The 21,354-nt window shown below is 41.5% G+C and overlaps 1 protein-coding gene across 1 annotated transcript in view; it reads left to right on the top strand.

Annotated features, from left to right (window-relative positions):
- Nucleotides 1–21,354, top strand: part of PDGFC (platelet derived growth factor C) — a 363,779-nt gene that overhangs the window by 228,227 nt on the left and 114,198 nt on the right. The gene's annotated exons all lie outside the window — the stretch shown is intronic.

The raw sequence follows: 21,354 nt of genomic DNA, 5'->3' as shown, positions 1-21,354 counted from the left end.
CACAGAGTTTTTTTTTATCTTAATGTATAGAATGCATTAAGATAATAATAAACTCTGACTTTACAACCCTTTTAAATCCAAAACAAATGTACACTGCATGGGAATCTACATATTTGAACATACATTTATGGAGAGCGGAGAAGACCCCCAAAGAGCGGAGAAGACCCCCGAGAGCGGAGAAGACCCCCCGGAGAGTGGAAGAGAACCAGACGGCGGTGAAGAAGAAGCCCCCCCTGCTAAAAGAGCTAAAGAAGACAGGGGAGGCCCCTGGAGCAGACTAATAAATTATTGTGTTTATTTACTTTTACACTTTGCCTCCAGGTGAATGGGTAGGGGTACGATGTACCCCATATTCATTCACTTAGGGTGGGGGGCCGGTATCTGGGGGCCCCCTTATTTGAGGGGGCTCCCATATTCCGATAGGCCCCCCGCCCGCAGACCCCAACAACCAACGGCCAGGGTTGTCTGGAAGAGGCCCTGTCCTTATCAACATGGGGACAGGGTGCTCTGGGGTGGGGGGGCACCGCAGTGCGCCCCCCTGCTCCAGAGCACCCAACCCCCCCATGTTGAGGGCATGTGGCCTGGTACGGCTCAGGAGGGGGGGGGGCGCTCGCTCGTCCCCACTCCTTTCCTGGCCGGCCGGGTAGCGTGCTTTGGATACGGGTCTGGTATGGATTGTGGGGGGACCCCCCACGTCGGTTTTTCAGCATTGGGGGGGGTCTCCTTACAACCCATACCAGACCTAGGGCCTGGTATGCTCCTGGGGGGGGAACCCATGTCGGTTTTTTATTTAAAATCTGGCGTGGAGTTCTCCCTCTCAGGATGCATACCAAATGCCGCAGCTAGAATTGGCGGGAATCCAAGTCGGATCTCCCGTCGCTTCTATGACGCGCTCGCTGGAATGTGCTTTGTCTATTCCAGCGAGTGCGAGATGTCGGCACCATGTCGCCGAGAATCAGCGCAATGCTGTCGTGCTAGAAACACATTCTCGGCAACATGTACTGTATATCTCATTATATATGTTGCTTACAAATAAATCTTTTTAACATAATCTCTACTGGTCCACTTTGCAAGAATATTTTTTTGTAAATTTGACTGCAGATTGTTTGTGTTCTGCAGATACAGAGACTGGGCATTCCAGTGTTTTTTTTTTACCTGCTATAATAAAATGATCTGTTCCATTCAGCAATGGTCCCCACCCTCCCTGATACCGGGTTGTGGTCCCAGTCTCTGTGAGTGGGGTGTGGTTAGCTCAGTGATGTGGTCCACATCACTGAGCTAACCACACCCCACTCATTTCAAATTGCAGGAATGCTTAGTGTCTGAGCTGATTGGCTGCTGATTTGTTCATTTAAAGCATGTTATACAGCATAGTGCTTGTGCTGTGTAATTTGGCCTCTTGTATAATCTAAATTACCTGGTTGATGCTGCCTGGTTCTGCCCCCCCCGTAAACTCACAACGGCTTAGCATGGCTGCTGAGCCCTGCTCTCCTCTGTCCTCTCCCCCACCCCCTCCCTGCCTGTCTGCTCCATCCACTCCCCAGCCCTCCCTTCCTAATGCTAAAATAACTGAGTTTTCTTGCTACAATCTCGCCTGTTACATTAAATGATGTGCCCCATTGTATGTGTTTTAAAAATATATAAGCCCCTGTATACCTTATTTTATAGCCCCACTTGGTGCTCACGTGACTGGCCACCTCTCTCCTCCTGGCTGACATCAGCGGTGGATTCTCAGCCCTTCTCGCTGTAGCTGTCAGATTGAGAGAGGCGGACGGACATAATTTATTGTAACACACAAGATTGTAGCAAGAAGACTCAGTGGCTTAACAACCACTTTAAAGCAGTGTTAAACCCAGAAGCAAACATTACAAAATATATTGCACTAATTCTTAGATGCTATGGTTCCATTAGCTTTCTCTTTTTAGGCTTTTTTTCCCCTTTATTTTCACCTGGTGATCTGCTCAGTAAGTTTGTTATTTTTCAACTTATTTTACCAAACCAATCTTAAAAACAAAAATAACAAAAACTGTTGCTGTAACTGATTAAAGTGTTAGCTGAAGTTAGTCAGCTGGAGTTGATTTGTTAGCCAAGTGCATCTAACTCTGCTGGTGCATTTAACTCAACCTTCTTCCCAATTTGACAATGCTATTGTTCAAAGGTATCTCTGTTGCTCCTCCATCCAAAGTAGAGACACCCCAAGACAAGAGTTGTTTTACTCACAGAATAACCAGGTAGAAGTAAAGGAAAAAAAAGCTCCTCAAAAAAGTAAGAGTGCAGCCACCACATTAAGGGATTGATAAGCTGCAATAAGTTACATTATTGTTTTAGGCTTCGTACACACGGCCGAGAAACTTGACGGGCAAAACACATTGTTTTTCTCGTTGAGTTCCTTGTGAAGCCACCGAGGATCTCGGCGGGCCAAATTTTCCCATTGCCGTCGGGGAAAAATAAGACATGCTTTCTTTTTGGCCCGAAGAGATCCTCGGCGGTTTCCTCGTTGAAAAGTGTACACACGACCGGTTTCCTCGGCAAAAAAAAAAAACAGCAAGCTTCTTGCTGGTTTTTACCGAGAAACTCGGCCGTGTGTACGAGGCCTTAGATTTAATATCACTTTAAAGACTAAGTTCACCTTCTTTTTTTTATTTATTTTTTTCTAAATTCCAGCTCCCTTATGTACCAATATAGCAGACATTAGGTCATGACACAGGAAGGAGTTGACCAGCTGATCTCATTAGCACGCGCCTTGCATCGTCTACCCTCAGCTGATCAACTCCTTCCTGTGTCATGACCTAAAGCCTGACCAGGAAGAAAGGCAGAAGTAATCGAGCAGTGTGTTTAAACAACTATGAAGAAAGCAAGGTAAGTCAGTGTAGAATTATTGGAAAGCTGTTTTATTTTTGCAAAATAAGTACATAAATGATATGTTGGTACATAGAATTTAGAAGAAAAAAAAAGTGAACAAAGGTGAACTAAGCCTTTAAGCTTCTTGTTGTTACATAAAATGTACTAATGAAATATAAATTTTGATGTTACTGAAAAAAGTATTAAATTCTGATCTGTTATAATATTGCCTTTGAGAAACCTTCATCATTATAAAATAAATAAGGTTTTGCCTGTCTTTAAAATGGATCATGCTCCTTTCATATTCCTTAACTGCCTGAAAACCCACCTAGACAGATTTTAGTGTTTTCGTGCAGGTTTGGCCACTTTGTGTATTTTGCATGCCTAATCTATTGAAATCAATCCTTTGACTTCCTGGGACGTCGAAACACTCCGTGGAGTCTAAATGTCTCTCTATTCTTAACCTACAAAAATCAGGTTTCGATCATGAAATCTTAGCTTGCAGGACAGTTTTAACAAGGAGTTTCGGAATTTGAAACAAAATATCAATACATGCCTGGCAACTAAATGTTAACATGCAATGAGAGGCATCTCATTAACTTGGCACCCACCCATCAGGCCATGTCCTGAGTCCTGAATGTTTGTAAGTATTGTGCAGGCAGCTTGCTGTCAAGTTGAAAAGAATCCTTTCCCTGTTTAATCAGCTGAAATAGCAGACATACCATCTGTTCTCCTTCAGCCAGACAGTTGTGTTTCTTCACCTGCCACACAGTCCTCATCATCTTCAAGAGTCTTGTTTCTTATCATGTTGCTCAGTCATTGCAGACAAGCATTCAACACCTCAGATTACAGCGCATTACCCAAGGTATAATGTTCCATTAAATATCAAGATTATTGTATACATCTTGAGCCTCATATATTATCATTGGTTCCTACACAAGCTCTTTTAGTGCATTTCTAAATAAAATAAAAAAGTATTTGCATCCAAACTATGACCGATTAAAATCACAAAACTACTGCAATTGTTTTAGGGTAAAAATGTCATCTTCATGTTTGTCAAAGTCTCTACCAGTTGTACCTAGGTATACTCTTTGTATATTGTTGTTTAGAAATTGTTGAATGTCAAAGATCTCTTACACATGTAGCACTAACCCCCGCAGGAGCTGCTGAGTAATTTTTTCGGGTGGCACGTTACCTTTATCTTCTCGCTGTCTAGGGTGATGAGAGAGAGTCTGAAGAATTCCAATGTCCACAAGATACACTTCTTTTTCTAGGATTTATTTGCAGAACTTAGTAGAAAAGAAGTTGGAGGGGTGGAAGGGTAAATAGGTAAATAGGTTCAGGTGTATAATCTCAATTAGGAAACACTCCTGCTTCCAGCGAACAGAACTCGTCGCCACTCTAGCCAGAGTGGGTATTGCTCACCCGGATAGGTCCCTCTCACTGGTCTAGCAGCCGGAATGGCACACGGAATAAAGTACAGTCTCTGCCACAGACCTTCCTTTATGAGGAGACACTTTTGGTCCAGAATCCTCTGCCACAGGATTCAGCACCCTGATCTCTCCAGATAAACTTCTGTAGAACTTAGATCTGACAGGCGATCACCATCAAGCCTCTTAGTGTATGGTGCATCCTTCGATGAAGTTTCCAGGCCTTCTCCCAAGATACCAGCCTCTTCCATGGTCCTCTCCAGAATAGGTCCTCCCCTGGCTTCCTTCATCAAATGGCTTCCTCCCGCAGGACAGACAGCACAGGATCACCGTGAAAGCGCAGACCCAGTCTGAGCCTACTAAGCAAAGCTGCAACCCTGGACCAACGTGGTCCCGGAGCCAGGATTCAGGAGCACGCACACCAGGCCAGGCGGGCCACGAGGCGTGTGGAACGGCAGACCGACGACCTCAGCCCAATAGCGTCTGTCCCTTAAGTATCCCTCCCTAGCATGCACAGGGGGACGATCACTCCCCTGATTCGCTGCTGAGGGGAACACCCAATACACCCTGACTCTCCTGCTGCCACCCTTGGCCTGGGATGGTAATAACACCCCCAGGCGAACAGTGGTGGTTACTCCCAGCACAGCCATGACTGTAACAGAGGCTAAATTGCCCATAATTACATTTTTCTGAGTCAAATAACAACTCAGACCCCCTCTAAATTTACAGCAGCGCCTGTTCAATGGGAGCAGGCCGCTACACACATATATGTTTGTCTAAATATATTTGCATACATACCGAGCAGGACAAATGCTGTGAACAGTGGCACCAGGCTTATCTCTAGGGAAGGGTAAAACTTTGATCATTTTTCCTTTTGCAAAGCTTAAACTGGTTGTAATGGCTGAATATTTTTTACCTTCATGCATTCTATTCATGAAGGTAAAAAACCTTCAGTGTGCAGCTTCCCCCTCAGCTCCCCTAATACTTACCCAAGCCTGATTCCATCCACCAATGTGCAAAAGAGTCAAGGCTCTCCTGGGTCTCTTGCTCCTCATTGGCTGAGATGCAGCAGCATGAGCCATTGGCTGCCACTGCTATCAATCACAGCCAGTGAGGCGGGAGTAGGGGGCTAAGCCACGCCCTGTGTCTAATGGACACAGAGAGCCAGCTCTGGAGTGAGCACGGACCATGCCCCCATAGTAAGTGGCTTGCTATGGGGGCACTCTGCAAGGGGGGGTTCCAGAGCACCAGCGAGGAAACTGAGAAGAGGATGATTGGGGCTGCTCTGTGCAAAACTATTACACAGAGCAGGATAAGTATGACATGTTTGCTATTTTATTTTTTTGATTTTGCTTTTACAAACACTTTAAGTGGTGGTGCTGTTGCTCATTCTTATATCATTTTGTGTTCTTGTCCTGCTGGGGGATAAAAGGGGACTGTCTACCAATCTTTGGTATTAGGCCACCAGCAGGAAGGAGGACCATTTGATATTTGATCCTTTTTCTGCATAAGGTTGTCCTCTTTGTCTTGCCCAAGGATGAGACACTTTTAGATTTATGTAGATGTTTTACCAAATTGTTGGCATATTACCATCTAACTTTGGATAGCATTACTTACACCCTGTAGGGTCTGGTTGAGCTACTTTCCCCTTTTGTTCCTTGTGCCCCACCAGGGATGAATTCTTGGCTACTCTACCTGTTCGACTCGAACATCGTATGCTTGATCGTTCGTCGAATTATGAAAGTTTTGGGCCGTTCGTGCCAAATTCGAGTGGCGTGTCTCGGCCCATAATTCAATGCGGCATCGCAGTGCATTGCTGGCTGATGATTGGCCAAGCATGCACTATGATCTGCATGCTTGGCCAATCACAGCGCGCAAAAAACGGTGAGCCATAATTGGCCAAAGCCAGGGGTTTAGTACACGCCCCACACTATATAATGCTGTCTGGAAGTCAGCCTTGTGTAGTGTGTTGGTGGTTTACAGAGAGAGACAGAGAGAGAGAGTGTCATTTTTTTTGAGTTAGATAGAGCAGGCAGGCAGGCAGGCTAGTCAGTTAGAGTTACAGTGTGTAGAGGATATATATGCATCCCAGGTGTTGTATATATATTTATACACTGTATTGAGTTTAGATAGATCCGCTCTTCCTAATATACTGGCAGGCATGTGATTGTGCTAGCTGCAGTATTTTCACGTGGTGTACTGTCTGTGTCCTCTGTACAGTGTGCACTTAAAGCTACGTCAATAGATTTGCTGGTGTTTCTCATATTATTTCCTAAAGGCAGTAGAGCTGCATGATTCTGGGAAAAATGAGAATCACAAAGAAGCTCACAATGAAGATCACGATTCTCAAAAAAATGCATGGTGAGTTTGTTAGCATGCATTTTTGTGTTTTTTTTTTTATGTACATACACATTATATATAAATATATATATATATATATGTAAATAAAAAAAAATCACAAAAATAAAAATGCATGCTAACAAAAGCACCATACATTTTGGTGCAGCGGCATTAAAAAAATAAAAATAAAAAAAAGGCCCATGCACTTTGGTGCTATTGAGGGGTGGCAGGCAGTTCATTCTCAAATTAATAGGCTGTTCTGCAGCAAGGCACATACTCTGATGCATCGCATAGATGTGAAGTTGAACCTTTAAAACACAGTCAGGAGGCCGAGGGCCATCAAAAACCACAGCAGTGATAGCAGCATGGCTGTTTTGTACAATGTCACTACAGTACTACCCTACCTCACTGCGCACTCACTGCTCTATGTTTTCCAAAAAGCTTTAAAAATGTATTTTTTTGGCTGGAGCTACACTTTAAAAAAGTACCAGTTCAAAATTACAAACAGATTCCACTTAATAACAAACCTACAGTCCCTGTCTTGTTTGCACCGCCTGTATACTGCTGTTCAAAGTATATAGGGCCAAAGGGGCTGGTAATTACCTGGGGGAGGGGGGCGGGGTAACCCATGCTATTTTTCTCAATGATTTTCATCCATATTGCAGGGACCAGACATTACATTAAAGCCGCAAGCAGTTTTAAATGACTTTTTTCTTATAGTAACACCTAGCAGGTACGATATTTAAAGGAATTAAAAAAAATCACTTTAAGCATCATTAAAATCACTGCTCCAGAAAAAGACCATTTTTATAACTTTTTTTTTCCATTGATACATGTTCCCTGGGGAAAGACCCGGGTTCTCAAACCCGTTTTACGACAATAACTTGCATATTAGCCTTTAAAATGAGCACTTTTGAATTCGAACGTTCGAGTCCCATAGACTTCAATGGGGTTCTAAAAGTTTGTGCGAACGATCGGTCCGTTCGACGGTTCTGGTGCGAACCGAACGGGGGGGTGTTCGGCTCATCCCTACCTGTGGCCAAGCATCTATACACTTTCTATGTAAGTTTTATTTTTCAGTTTTATATGACTTATATATAGTATGCCCTATGAATTGTAATCTTATATCAAACAATTTACTCCTCCTTTTAAAATCTTCTGACGAAGTAGATTTTTGATCTGAGAAATGCATTGGGGTTGATTTACTAAAACTGAAAAGTGCAAAATCTGGTGCATCTCTGCAAAGAAACCAATCAAAGCTTAATTGAACAAGCTGAAGCTAGAAGTTGATTGGCTACCATGAACAGATGCAACATATTTCACACCCTCCAGTTTTAGTAAATCAATGCCATTGAGTAAGATTATCTACTGATTACCACTAACATTTGAGAGATGCTTTACACAATAAAAGAAACCCAGGGCAAGAGATGCACCCCCACCCCCACTACTAATGCATGTTTTAGAATGGGTGTACCGACCCTATGTTCATTCTCTGCCCCTTTGCTCTGACACTCTCAGATCACCTTTTCTAGAAAGGGGAAAGATGAGCGGAAAAGCAGAATAACCACATATGCCAGTGAATGCATATGGCAAACTGCCTATTTTCATGAATATATATTGATTTTATTTGAGTGATAAAATTAGATTTTTAAATGTTATTAGTTTGGTATATATAAAGTATTGCTAAGGTCCTTTTTAAATCATTGATGGTGTATTTAATTTGACAACCCAGTTTTATCTGCATACCTCTAACTATCCAACCCTTGCCTAAAAATATAAGTATTCCACTTTGTTTTTTGTTTTCCTATGTTTCCTATTTTGTCTGCAGATTTAATGTGGAGCAGTGCCTTATTTTGTAAAATTAATCTCTTTATAAAGAATTCATTGGTTTTGGCCCACAGACTTTTAATGGCTTTGGATTTGCTGCATATGTTGTTAAAGACATTTTATGAAGGTATAATGTTTTCAAACAATCAGACTTCAAATCTCTTTTTCAAACAGATGTGCAGATAGATAGGCAGTTTTGTACAGTAAAAATATTCATGTCTGAGTGCATAACAGCAAACACCCCAGGCGCTGCTGTTAATCTTGGCAGGAAAATATTGGTTGATGTAATACACCAAGTCCTAGGCTTTTTCCCTAAGATCTATTCACTGAAAATGTCTACTGAGGTCTGCTTGTATCTTCTAGACTGAGTGTCACTTATCAAATATCTATGGCTTCTTACTTTGTTTAAAATGTGTTACCAGAATGTGTAAATGCATTTTAACATAGTATGGTCAGTTTGTTAGAAACTATAGTACATAACAATGGTATACACTGATTGTATTGGATTTCTTGGAGAATTTGTAGACACTGTATGGACATCAGAAAACATGGTTGACAAATGGCATCATTTGACTTATGGAACCTTCTGATTCACAGTCTAATGCCGCGTACACACCATCACTTTATGTGATGAAAAAAAATGACGTTTTTAAAAACTGACTGTGTGTGGGGGAAAACGTTGTTTTATGTCTTGTAAAAAACGACCAAAAAAAATTGAAGCATGCTTCAATTTTATGTGTCGTTTTTCAAAAGTGCACTTTTTACTTCACAGAAATTGACCGTGTGTATCAAAAAACGTCGTTTTCTAAGACGTTTTTTCATCCACGCATGCCCAGAAGCTACTTATGAAGCCAACTTCAATGGTAAAACGTGGTGGAACATAACCTCACTTGCAAGAACATTGTGAGAAAAACGATGGTGTGTAGGCAACTTCGTCTTTGAAAATTGAAGTTTCAAAAACGTCATTTTTTACTTCACAGAAAGTGTCGTTTTTTTTCATCACATAAAGTGATGGTGTGTATGCGGCATAAGTCTGGACTTTGAATTATAGATCTTCTAATCTGGCCATTGATTTTTATGATTTTAGCATACAGGCATACCACACTTTTAAGTACACAATGGGGTTTATTTACTAAAGCTAGAATGCGCAAAATAAGGCTCACTTCTGCATAGAAACCAATGAGCTTCTAACCCCAGCTTGTTCAATTAAGCCTGGTAATAAAACCTGTAAGCTCATTGGTTTCTGTACAGAAGTGAGCCTAATTTTGCGCTTTCCAGCTTTAGTAAATAAACCCTAATTGTGTACTTAAATGTGGGGTATGCCTGTACTTTATGCAACTGAGCAATGTTACTGATACCTATATAACTAGCAATAAGATACCCACATGAACAGAGATATTTAATCACAACATAAAATCTCACAATATCTACATGTTATACCAATCAGATGTTGACTACATATTTGATCTTTGCCTTGATACATGAGTTTATAGTTGCATAATCGGCAAAAAAACTGATAACTTTACACAGTAAACTCCAATTTTTTTTTTAAATCTACAGTTCTTTAGTGCTTACAGTTACAACACGTCTCAGCACCAATATTTTTGCTTCAGATGAATTTAAGATAGTAATAGTAATTCTGGAAACTACATTGTTTATTGTATAATTCTCCATTGTGCTATAATCTAATTTCCAGTTTAACTGAAAGAGGTCAGCACTGAAATGTTAGATTCCTTCCCACAATATTGCAGTTCATAAGTTCTTCCTGGAAATCTGGATATCTCGTATTGTATTGGAACTTTTATATAAATAGTATAAATAATAGAACCTGTCAGAAAAAAACAATTATTTTGTTACTTAGAACGATATGGCGTTAACCATTGTCAATATCAAAAGCATATAAATATAGAAGGTACCATTTATTGTATAGCCAGCTTCAGGCCTCATACACACGACCGAGTTTCTCGGCAAAAACCAGCAAGAAACTTGTTGGGAGATATTTTTTTGCCGAGGAAACCGGTCGTGTGTACATTTTCGTAGAGGAAACTGTCGAGAAACTCGACGAGCCAAAAAGAGAGCATGTTCTCTATTTCCTTGACGTGAATGGAGAAAATTGGCTTGTCGAGTTCCTCGACAGCCTAACAAGGAACTCGACGTGCAAAACGATGTGTTTCGCCCGTCGAGTTCCTCGGTCGTGTGTACGAGGCCTAAGGCTGGGTTCACACTTATGTGAATTGCACGACAGGAGAGTGTGACTGTCTCTCAATGGAGCCGGTTCACACATCTCCAGGGCGGCTGCGGAGTGTACTGCAGAAGGGTCCTGTGCGTTGTTAGCTCCATTTCAGGTCCGAATACAGGCAAAAATTCAGACCTGATTCGTTCCTGAAACAAGGAACAGGGACGCATCAGGGATGCAAAGTGTGAACCCAGCCTTGAAGATATTTAGCAGTAAACTGAGATTGGCTTACATGTAACAACAACCCCCCAATACCTTGGATAATGTTACATTAAAGTAGATGTAAACCCATTTCATTACATTTTAGCTTGGGACATAGAGGAGAGGGGGTATGTGCCTTTCCTCCAATCAGCTGTCTTGGCTGTATGCCCAGGCTTCACTGCAGTGGTAATCAGGAAGAGAAAATCCTGCTTGAAGTGCACTTTCTAAACAGTATATAAAGATGAAGACAGAAATTATACATGTAAAACTTATGTAGGGGGATTTGTTTCATCCCTGTGTATTATCTGAGGCTGTTCACATCACTGAGTATATGTGAGGGTTTACATCCACTTTATTATGACCCTGTCAATGGGTCAATAAAAAGAGAAGCCTTATTCTGCAAAGATAGTGGGTTTCTATATGCCTGTACCCCAACCTGTTTGCCAAAACTTCCCTCTGAAGAATAGCTCCCTACACCAATCTGATTCAACACCTCAGGCTAATTTATTATGGTTCCACCTGCTGACCAAACAGCAGGAGGGATCATAGTGGCCAGCAGGAGACACACTATTCCACACACTAAGAAGTGTTGGAAAGGACTGGTGCCCTGAGCACTGCCACCGAGTGAAGTTTTGGGAAAATTGGCCACTGGACAGGTAATTACAAACTTGGTTTCTTTACAGGGTTAATGCCTTTCCAATTTTGCTGACCACTTGACTTGGTTACTTTTCAGCAATCCTTAAGTTATTGCTTTTGTCTAGAGTGTATTGTTTCGGTCCTGGAAATTACTGGGTCGTTTAAGTAAATTTACTTAGCTTGTTTTGTTCATGGTACCATTAGTTCATTGAGATGTACACTTTTCATATTGAGAAACACAATCCTGTAAACGTTTTAAGCTAACATTGGCGGACACTCTAGGTGATTTCTGTGCCTATCCTGATACAGAAAGGCCCTGATTTTTAAGCCTAGGAAAAGGAAAGTATGCATTATTAGGGGTTAATTTTTAAAGCGGACTTTCAGTAATTTTTTCAACTTTCCTTCTATTAAATCTTCTGCCCTTGTTTTTTTAACTTTGGATAGTATTTTTTTTTCTGCCAGTAAATACCTTATACAGCCAACTTCCTCTTTCTTGTCTGGTCATTAGCCTAGGCTTATGATAAAATGCACAGCTCTCTCTCTCACTCACTCTCCTGAGAGTTTTCCCAGGAAGGGAGGGGGATGAGTCATAAGAGGGCCAATGAGTGCTGCAGAGCTGGAGGCATGCCTCTGTGTGTCTGTGTAAATCCAGGAAGTGAACAGGCAGCAGCTTGAGCTGCCCACAGTTAAAATTGTTGCTGCCAGACTCAGTGGAGGGAGATTTGGCAAAGATGTTTTTATTACAAATTATGTGAGCAGACTTCAGTTCCTCTTTAAGGGATTTAGATTTGGTTTCAGTTTTAGAGGGTTGAATGTTTTGTTGTTGTTATTATTGTTGTTATTATTATTATTATTATTATTATTATTATTATTATGTGTTATTAGGGTTAAGGTCTAAGGTTCGAATGAGGTTAATGTTTAGTTTTAGAGTTTAAATAAATAATATGGTTAAAGTTTCAGATTTAGGTCGAAGGGGGGAGGTTAAGTGTAATAGTTAGGGGTCTGGTGAAGTTTGAGCACTTGGTTAAGAGGAGGAGGAGTGGTGGTGGCAGTCTAAAGACCTGTGTCAAGGGGCTGTGGATATTATTTTGATGATATCAGTCTTTGACACTTCTAAGATCATTCAGAATTCATTGACAGGTACATATGCTTGGCAGCTGTCAGTGAATTCTTCTGTTTGAAGTGCTTCAAGTGGATTTCAAAATCCCATAGACTTGTATGGGAATGCAAAACCTGTCTGATGTAAACATAAGCCTAATAACAGTCTCCCAAGGCTCACCATACACACTCAACAAAATTAAAAGTTGAACTAACACCCTACATTCTCCCCATCCCCTGGTCTGCCTGTACTTAGCTCTACGGGTGATGATGATGAGCTATCAGTTCACAAAGCCTGGGATAACCCCAGAAAAAAAAACAAGCCTACTTACCGATCAGCTCGCTGACAACCAATTAAACCTGTCTAACAGTATGTGTTAAAAACAGGGGTTTAGTCTGCACGCATTTGCAAATGCATGCGTAAGCCACAGAGCCTCACCACGGCACCCTGGTATCTTTGGTCCTTACGCTAAACTATGAGTGTCCCCCTAATGGAGGCACATGCATTCTGATGGATAGGTGAGGGCAGGTGGACTGAAGGGAAGCCCACCCCTTCTTAAAGGTACTGGAGCACACTGAGCACCCAGCATGTGGCGCAATGGCTGCAAAGATGTTGGTGCGTTGCTGGACCAATACAAACACCAATGTAATACAAAAAACTAAAAACTCGCCACCGCCCCCATCTATAGCTGACCATCACAGTAAGCAGCATTGGAAGGCTGAATCAGATAACAACAAAGCCTGGGTTAAACCCTGAGATATCAGTGCTTACTTAGCTGGTGTAGTAGTCCAGAGATTTGAAATCTCTTCTCTTTTTACTCTTCTTTCTGTGTGTCTTCTGGGATGGATCAGAGCAATTCTCTGTGGTGGCATTGACCAATGGAGGTATGTACAGTAGGGAACTGGGTAGTGTATGGTGTCAGTTCACCTTTTCATTTTTTTTCTGAAAAGGTGAACTAATTCTAACTAATGCTTTCGAAACACTCTTCTGTTCCACAATTGAAAGCTCCGCTAATTCAGTCATCCATTGATTCAATCCCTGTCAAGTGCAGCTCCCCAAGGGGTCATCTGATACTCAGAAGGGAGAGATGAAAACGCAATTTCAAATGTGACAGGAAGGCTTCAGCTCCATCCCCTTCCAAATCACTCCCACTAACGCACTTCACCCATCAAGGGCTTAATTGTAGAGGTTCTCTCTGCCCAGGTTGACCAATGGAAGTAAGTACAACAGAGACCAGGGGAGTGTACGGTGTTAGTTCACCTTTTCATTTTTTGTTTTTAAAGGTCAACTAGCCCTTTAAAGCTTTTGAAACACTGTTCCATTCCAGTTTGGGATGTTATCTTAATGAAAGTACTGGCTGTCACTTTAAAAAGAAAGAGAAATACATTTTTAGAGTAACATTTTTATAGAATAACACTTTAAAAACTATTTCTGTTCATTATGCACCACTGTCAACAGCACAAAACTAAATTTATAATACTGTTTTGTTTTTCCTTACGAGGAGTACAAGTTGTAACTTGAGAAATATTATGTACACTGTGTCTTCATTTTTTTTCCGGCTTTTTTTTGTAATTTGCTGATTCTGCATATTGGCATCCAAAGGATTTCCCTCTGACATAGAAAACAGTACGTGGCCAAGTGTTCCCAATTCAGAAAAAAACAGACTGCAGAATTTAAAGCGTACAAAGTTTATCCCTGCACACACTGGGTGGAAGTAATCTGATACAACTGACTGGCTGAAAGCAGATACGCAAGGGCTAAGTAAAAAATAAACTGAAGGAAAGGAGAGCCGAGGTGAGCCTATAGCAACCAGCTAGAGTATACAGTACATGTCATTTTTAGGCACCTTTGAGTAAATTGATTGGCTGTTGTACTCAACAAATGTTAAATGTTCTTTGTTTCACACACAGCAAATGCCTGCAGATGAAACTGATAATTATTTATTTATGGTACTCAGGGCTTTTTTTAGGTGCTGGAACTCAATCACAGCCCCCCAAAACCCCTCCCCACACACACCCTCCAAATCACATCAAATACTGGGTTTGGTCAGATTTCACAAACAGCAAAGGGGCATTAAATACCAGGATTGCATTACATACAGAGTGCATAGATTATGGAGGTTACACACAGAGTGCAGAACTGTCACTTGTAAACACAGAAACCAAACTTCAGGCACCAAAGGGTGCGTTCCACCAAGTTCCCCCTGAAAAAAAGCCTTGATGGTACTTATATATCACCATTAATTCATGCATCACTTTACATATATATTGTACAATCACATCAGTCCCTACCCTCAAAGAGCTTACAGTCAAAGATCTCTAACTCTCATTCATACATACACATAGTAGGGTGAATTTAGACAGGAACCAATTAACCTACCAGCATGTCTTTGGAGTGTGGGAGAAAACCGGAGTACCTGGAGGAAGCCCACACAGGCACAGGGAGAACATGCAAACTCCAGGCAGGTAGTGTCATGGTTGGGATTCGAGCCAACGACCCTAATATTGCTAGGTGGGAGTGCTAACCACTTATTTATCTTTACAGAATATGGATCCCATATGGCACTAAACATTTCTACAGTGCCACTAATGACTTTCTACTTAAAACAAAGTTACACCCCAAAATTGAACTTTTTCCGCCCTTCCGGTGCCACATATTTCAAATTTCATGGGGGAGGGGGGAATGAGTGTTTTTGACATGTACCCTTTCCAGTTCTGGAGACTGTGCCGCGGCGCCATCCCTCGGAAGTTCGACTCCCCTTTTTCTTCCTCCGCCGTCGAACCAGTTAGAAAGTGCAGCACTCTTTGCGCATGAGCAGTACGGAACCGGCTGTAAAACATGAAAGTCTTTACTGCCGGTTTCCCTTACGATGAATGGCGGTGGCAGCACCCGAAAGCCGATAAAAATAAAAAATTGTCTGAGGTGCCGATATCGGAGGCTCCCTGGACAGGTAAGTGTTCCAATATTAAAAGTCAGCAGCTATACAGTAGTATTTGGAGCTGCTGACCTTTATTATTTTTTTCTCAGGTGGAACTCCTCTTTAACCACTTAAGAACTGCCTCCTTTAAGTGGGCAGCCGTGGGTCGCGCGCACCCGCAACCCGGTCCGAAGCTCCGTGACCGCGCCCTCGGGACCCGCGGACCCGATTGCTGCCGGTGTCCCGCGATCGGTCACAGGAGCTGAAGAACGGGGAGAGGTGTGTGTAAACACACCTTCCCCGTTCTTCACAGTGGCAATGTCACTGATCGTCTGTTCCCTGATATAGGGAAAGGCGATCAGTGACGTCACACGTCCAGCCCCACCCCCCTACAGTTAGAAACACATATGAGGTCACACATAACTTCTAGAGCGCCCCCTAGTGGTTAACTCCTAAACTGCAATTTTCATTTTCACAGTAAACAATGCATTTTATAGCACTTTTTGCCGTGAAAATGACAAAATGACAAAATTGTCCGATGTGTCCGCCATAATGCCGCAGTCAGGAAAAAAATTGCTGATTGCCGCCATTGGTAGTAAAAAAAAAAAAATATTAATAAAAATGCCATAAAACATTCCCCTATTGTGTAAACGCTATAAATTTTGTGCAAACCAATCGATAAACGCTTTTTGTGTTTTTTGTTTTACCAAAAATAGATAGAAGAATACGTATTGGCCTAAACTGAGAAAATAATTTTTTTTTTTTATATCTTTTTTGTGGGTATTTATTATAGCAAAAAGTAAAAAATATTGTTATTTTTTTCAAAATTGTCGCTCTATTTTTGTTTATAGCGCAAAAAATAAAAACAGCAGAGGTGATCAAATACCACCAAAAGAAAGCTCTATTTGTGGGGAAAAAAGGACGCCAATTTGGTTTGGGAGCCACATTGCACGACTGCGCAATTGTCAGTTAAAGCGACGCAGTGTCGAATCTTAAAAACTGGCCAGGTCCTTTACCTGCATATTGGTCCGGGTCTTAAGTGGTTAAACATAGTGTCACTGTGCACGTATTTCTACATGTAAACCATATGTACTGTACATGGTTATCCCCCTAGGTTAGTAGTGCCACACAGGAAAAAAATTATCTATTCTGACCCAAAAAGGCAGTTGGATCACTTCCCTGAATCAAAGCATTGCTCTATCAGTATATGACCATTTGAAATTTGCATACTATTAATTAGGAATTTATCCAGTACTTTTTTGTTTATTGTTTTTGTTATTGCTACCTGCTGTGGTAAAGCTGTGCCCTGCTGGGGAAATTTCCCTTAGCCTCTTGTTCCTTAGCCAACGTGGGGGAATTCCTGGTTGTCACAAGAACCAGTTTCCCTATTGGAAGATTTCCCCTTTATTTTTGTTCTGATGACAACCCAAAATTAGGGATTTTCTTTCACTTTTACTCTCAGTGATAACAATAAACAGGGCAAATAGAGAAGGCGAATCTCCTTAACAGGGGCACAGACAGCAATAAAAACGTGACAGTTGTTCATATCCCTCTCCGCTCTATCCAAAGCAAAAGAAAGTTCCGCTTTAGTTATTCTATAAGCACTCTTATGGCTCATATAGACTACTGTGCTGTATTCATGACTTAAACCTCTCAACACAAAGAGCTGTGTGCAGTGCAATGCAGTGACATTTGTCTGTCGCCCTAACACTGTACCCTATCTGCCAACTTGCAACACAAAATAGCATACTACAACACACACCCGGAAAAAAAAAAGCCATGTTCATTTTCTGGCCCATTGTGGTATATTGACAGCCTAATTACAATGTACTGCAACAGACCTGATAAGCTCGAACAAACTCTGATTGTAGCGATTACCTTACTATACTTTTTACAATGGTATGTAAATCCTAACAGTGACCTTCATGTGTTTGCTTTCTTTTCTTCTGCTAATTATACTTTTGATACTGTTGATTTTGCCAGAAATTATGTGACTTCCTGTGCTCTGCCTCTGCACAAGGACAGGTTATGGATATAAGGATATAAGGAGGAGGGAGGAGATGAGGTCTACATTCTTTGTAATTCATCAGAAATTAGGTAGGTAGGGCTGACTGTTGAGAATTAGAGGCTGTCTTGTGATTTCAGTAGAGTGTAAAGTGTGACCATCTTTTCAATTTCATTTTTTTTTCTTATTTTTAAGTATTTTAATATACACACTATGACCTAAAGAAGCATTTGATAACATAAGCAATGCACTGCAAACTTCTAAAACTGTTGTTGCTAGGGCCATCTTTTTTTTCTGGCACATCAACAGGTATTTTTTTGTACTTACGGGGTATTTAAAGGAATAAAACATGGGGAAATGTTCATGTACAGTATTGCAGAGGTGTACTAAAATGTTTTTTTCCTTTTGTTTTGATGAATATTTAAACCACTCCAAGTCTGGATATTTCCACTTCCTTCCAGTCAACGCCATTTTTCAGTTTTCAGCCATGTCACACTTTGAATGACTAAAACGCCAGGACGGTACAAATACCCCCATATGACCCATTTTTGGAAAGTAGACACTCCAAGGCATTTAGTAAGAGGCATGGCATTTGTAATTTTTTTTGTTACAATTTTTGGAAAATTAAGAAATGTAATATTTTTTTTTTTCACAAAGTTGTCATTTTAGCAAGTTATTTCTCACATGCAGCATGGGCATATTTAGAATTACACCCAAAAACACATTCTACTATGCCTCCTGAGTATGGGGATACGTTTTTTTTTTTTTACAGCCTAGATGTATAGAGACCCAAAATCCAACAAACACCTTTAAGGCTTTCGAGTAGCATAGTTTATGCATAAATTACACATCTGATTTTTTGACTACCTATGACATTTTTTTAAGCCCTGGAGCACCATGACAGTGGACACACCAACAAAATGACCCAATTCTTTAAAGTAAACACTTCAAAGTATTTTCTGAAAGGCATAGCGAGTCTTTTGAAAATTTAAATTTTTTGTCATACGTTTTTGGAAAATGCAGGAAAGTAAATTAAAATGAATCTTTTACACAACTTGTCAATTAATAAAATATTTCTAACATGCATCATAGGCATTGCTTAGCATTACACTTCAAAACACTTTCTGTTACTTCTCCCGAGTGGGGGCGATAGCACTTGCGTGAGATCTTTTCACTTTTGGACTGATTATAAACTGGACATTGTATATTTTGTATCACACATATCAACCGACTGTATCAAATCCAATGTACTGTAATAGTTGCCTCTATATGAGTTGTCAGGGAATATAGCTTAGTGTAGCATCACCTATAGTAGTCTCAGTTATTATCAGCCAGGCAAGCCTAGCCTACTGGCGCATGACTGCCCCCAGGAATGCCATGTACATTGGCCAGGAAGTACAGGTGCCTAAAGAAAGGAGGAACAAAAGAGTCCCTATGGTTCCAAGGGTTTCAGTTCTTAACTTGGGATGCCTGGGACTTGTGTCTCATATGAACGTAGTCAGTTACACATGCAGATGGTTCAGTTCAGGCGCAGGTAGAGACATGTTCAACAAACAAAAGCAAGCAAAAGATCAGTTCAGGCAACAGTCAAAAACATGGTCAATAAACAGGCTAGGGTTAGTACAGGCGGCAATAAGAGACACCAACTGTGACTGGTGGCATTTTTAGGGCTTGTTCCCAGGTGAAGTTGAGGGGTGAATGACAGTCTTGTTTACTTCTGTAACTGTGATCACTAGTCTATGATTGGACACAGAGATCACATGGTAACAGGGCCGCTCACAGTACAACAATCAGTGATCAGCTGCTAAATGCTTTAGAGAGTGCACACAAGCTGTCGATGCGAGAGGACATACGTGTGCATCTACTCACATTGGCAAAAAGAAAAAATGTGCCTACTAAGTGCAGTATGTCTGATAATATGGAATTTATTAATTCATTAAAACAGCCAAATGGCTACTCACTAAAAAGTAGTACAAAATGCGCTCATAAAAAGGGGAAGTGTAATCACTGTAGATCGTCAGCTGATGATGGTGGCTTCTCTGGTGAAGATATTGTTGGTTGCTGTTAAGGAAAGAAGCGAGGCAGAGCACTGCGGGAACAGCGAATCCTGGAAGTACCTGTTCGGCGGCGTGCTTTGGGCCTGGACCACACACGGCTCTCGGCGACAGGAAGTGACGTCAGACAGGGGCTCGTAGTGATGACGCGTTTCAATGCTTCCGCATTTTCATCAGATCTAATGGGAGGAGGAGACTTATATATGCTCTGTAGAACAAGATGGGGTACACATCGGTTCCCTGGCTATCAGCTAGATGCAGCCTTGTGCTGTCCCCAGCATCTAGCTCCTTGTTAAATAGGCTTGCCACACAGGCATTGTCTCACCGCACATACAGGTATCATGCTCCCCAGTCCCCAGGATTCTGGAACTAGTTTTGTGCCCGTTTAGACTGGGGAGCATGATACCTGTCTGTGCGGTGAGACAATGCCTGTGTGGCAAGCCTATTTAACAAGGAGATAGATGCTGGGGATAGCACAAGGCTGCATCTAGCTGATAGCCAGGGAACCAATGTGTACCACCCCATCTCGTTCTACAGTGCATATATAAGTCTCCTCCTCCTATTAGATCTGATGAAAATGTGGAAACATTGAAACGCATCATCACTACGAGCCCCTGTCTGATGTCACTTCCTGTCGCCGAGAGCCGTGTGTGGTCCAGGCCCAAAGCACGCCGCCGAACAGGTACTTCCGGGATTGGCTGTTCCTGCAGTGCTCTGCCTCGCTTCTTTCCTGGACAGCAACCAACAATATCTTCAATAGATATAAAAGAGGAAAAAGTGCGCTTACCAATGAAAATAATAAATGGTGAACAAGCTGCTAACTCAAAAACTTTATACTAACATAAAATCTTATACAAAAAAATGGAGTAGCGCTAAAATAATAATTGAAGGCCTTCAAATGACAAAAGGCTGTGTGAAAATACCAATCAAGATAGTGTGGTTCATATAAATAAAAACAAATGGTCAATAGTCCAAGTGAAAAACAGATTAGGAGCGTGACGCCCCAAGCAATAAGGTGAAGTCTGGCTCCAATGTGGAAAAATGCAACTTGCTGACCCTTACCACAAACGAAGGTCCCAACGGACCTAGTCAAGCTGAAATCGCTGGGTGTGTTGAAGAAGAACTTGTTTGTATAAACGGTCCCTCCCGGGGTCACCAATCCATTAATATAGCAACCAGAAAAAAAAAAGGAAACTCATATAGTGTAAATCTGTGTTGAATCAAACACTTAAGTGTATCCCCCTGTGACTGGCAACAGACAGTGTGAACATAAAAAACCACCACCAGTACACACACTGACCCTTACCAGAGCATAGGATCCATCAGGATCAGTCAGAGCATGAGGATATACACAGTGGGCAGCAATGGAGCGTCTCAGCCGATGGAACAGGAGATGCAGTAAATCCAATGTATAAGGGGAGGAAAGAGAACTCACATGGCGTGATATCGTATGGGTATTTATTAAAAAAATAGTATCACTTACAGTTAGGTACAGAAATGTCAGCAGAGAGAGAAAAAGCCGGCCGGCGTGTCAGAACAAATCCTCAAATCGCGGTGACGTCAGCACGTCGCCTCCCTACGTTTCGTCTACTCTAGACGTGGTCACAATATCTTCACCAGAGAAGCCACCATCATCGGCTGACGATCTACAGTGATTACACTTCCCCTTTTTATGAGCGCATTTTGTACTTCTTTTTAGTGAGTAGCCATTTGGCTGTTTTAATGAATTAATAAATTCCATATTATCAGACATACTGCACTTAGTAGG

The sequence above is a fragment of the Rana temporaria genome, chromosome 1, assembly GCF_905171775.1.
Source record: "Rana temporaria chromosome 1, aRanTem1.1, whole genome shotgun sequence".
Taxonomy (NCBI): domain Eukaryota; kingdom Metazoa; phylum Chordata; class Amphibia; order Anura; family Ranidae; genus Rana; species Rana temporaria.
Note: the sequence above shows the minus strand (reverse complement) of the source record. Positions and strands in the feature narration are given on the sequence as shown.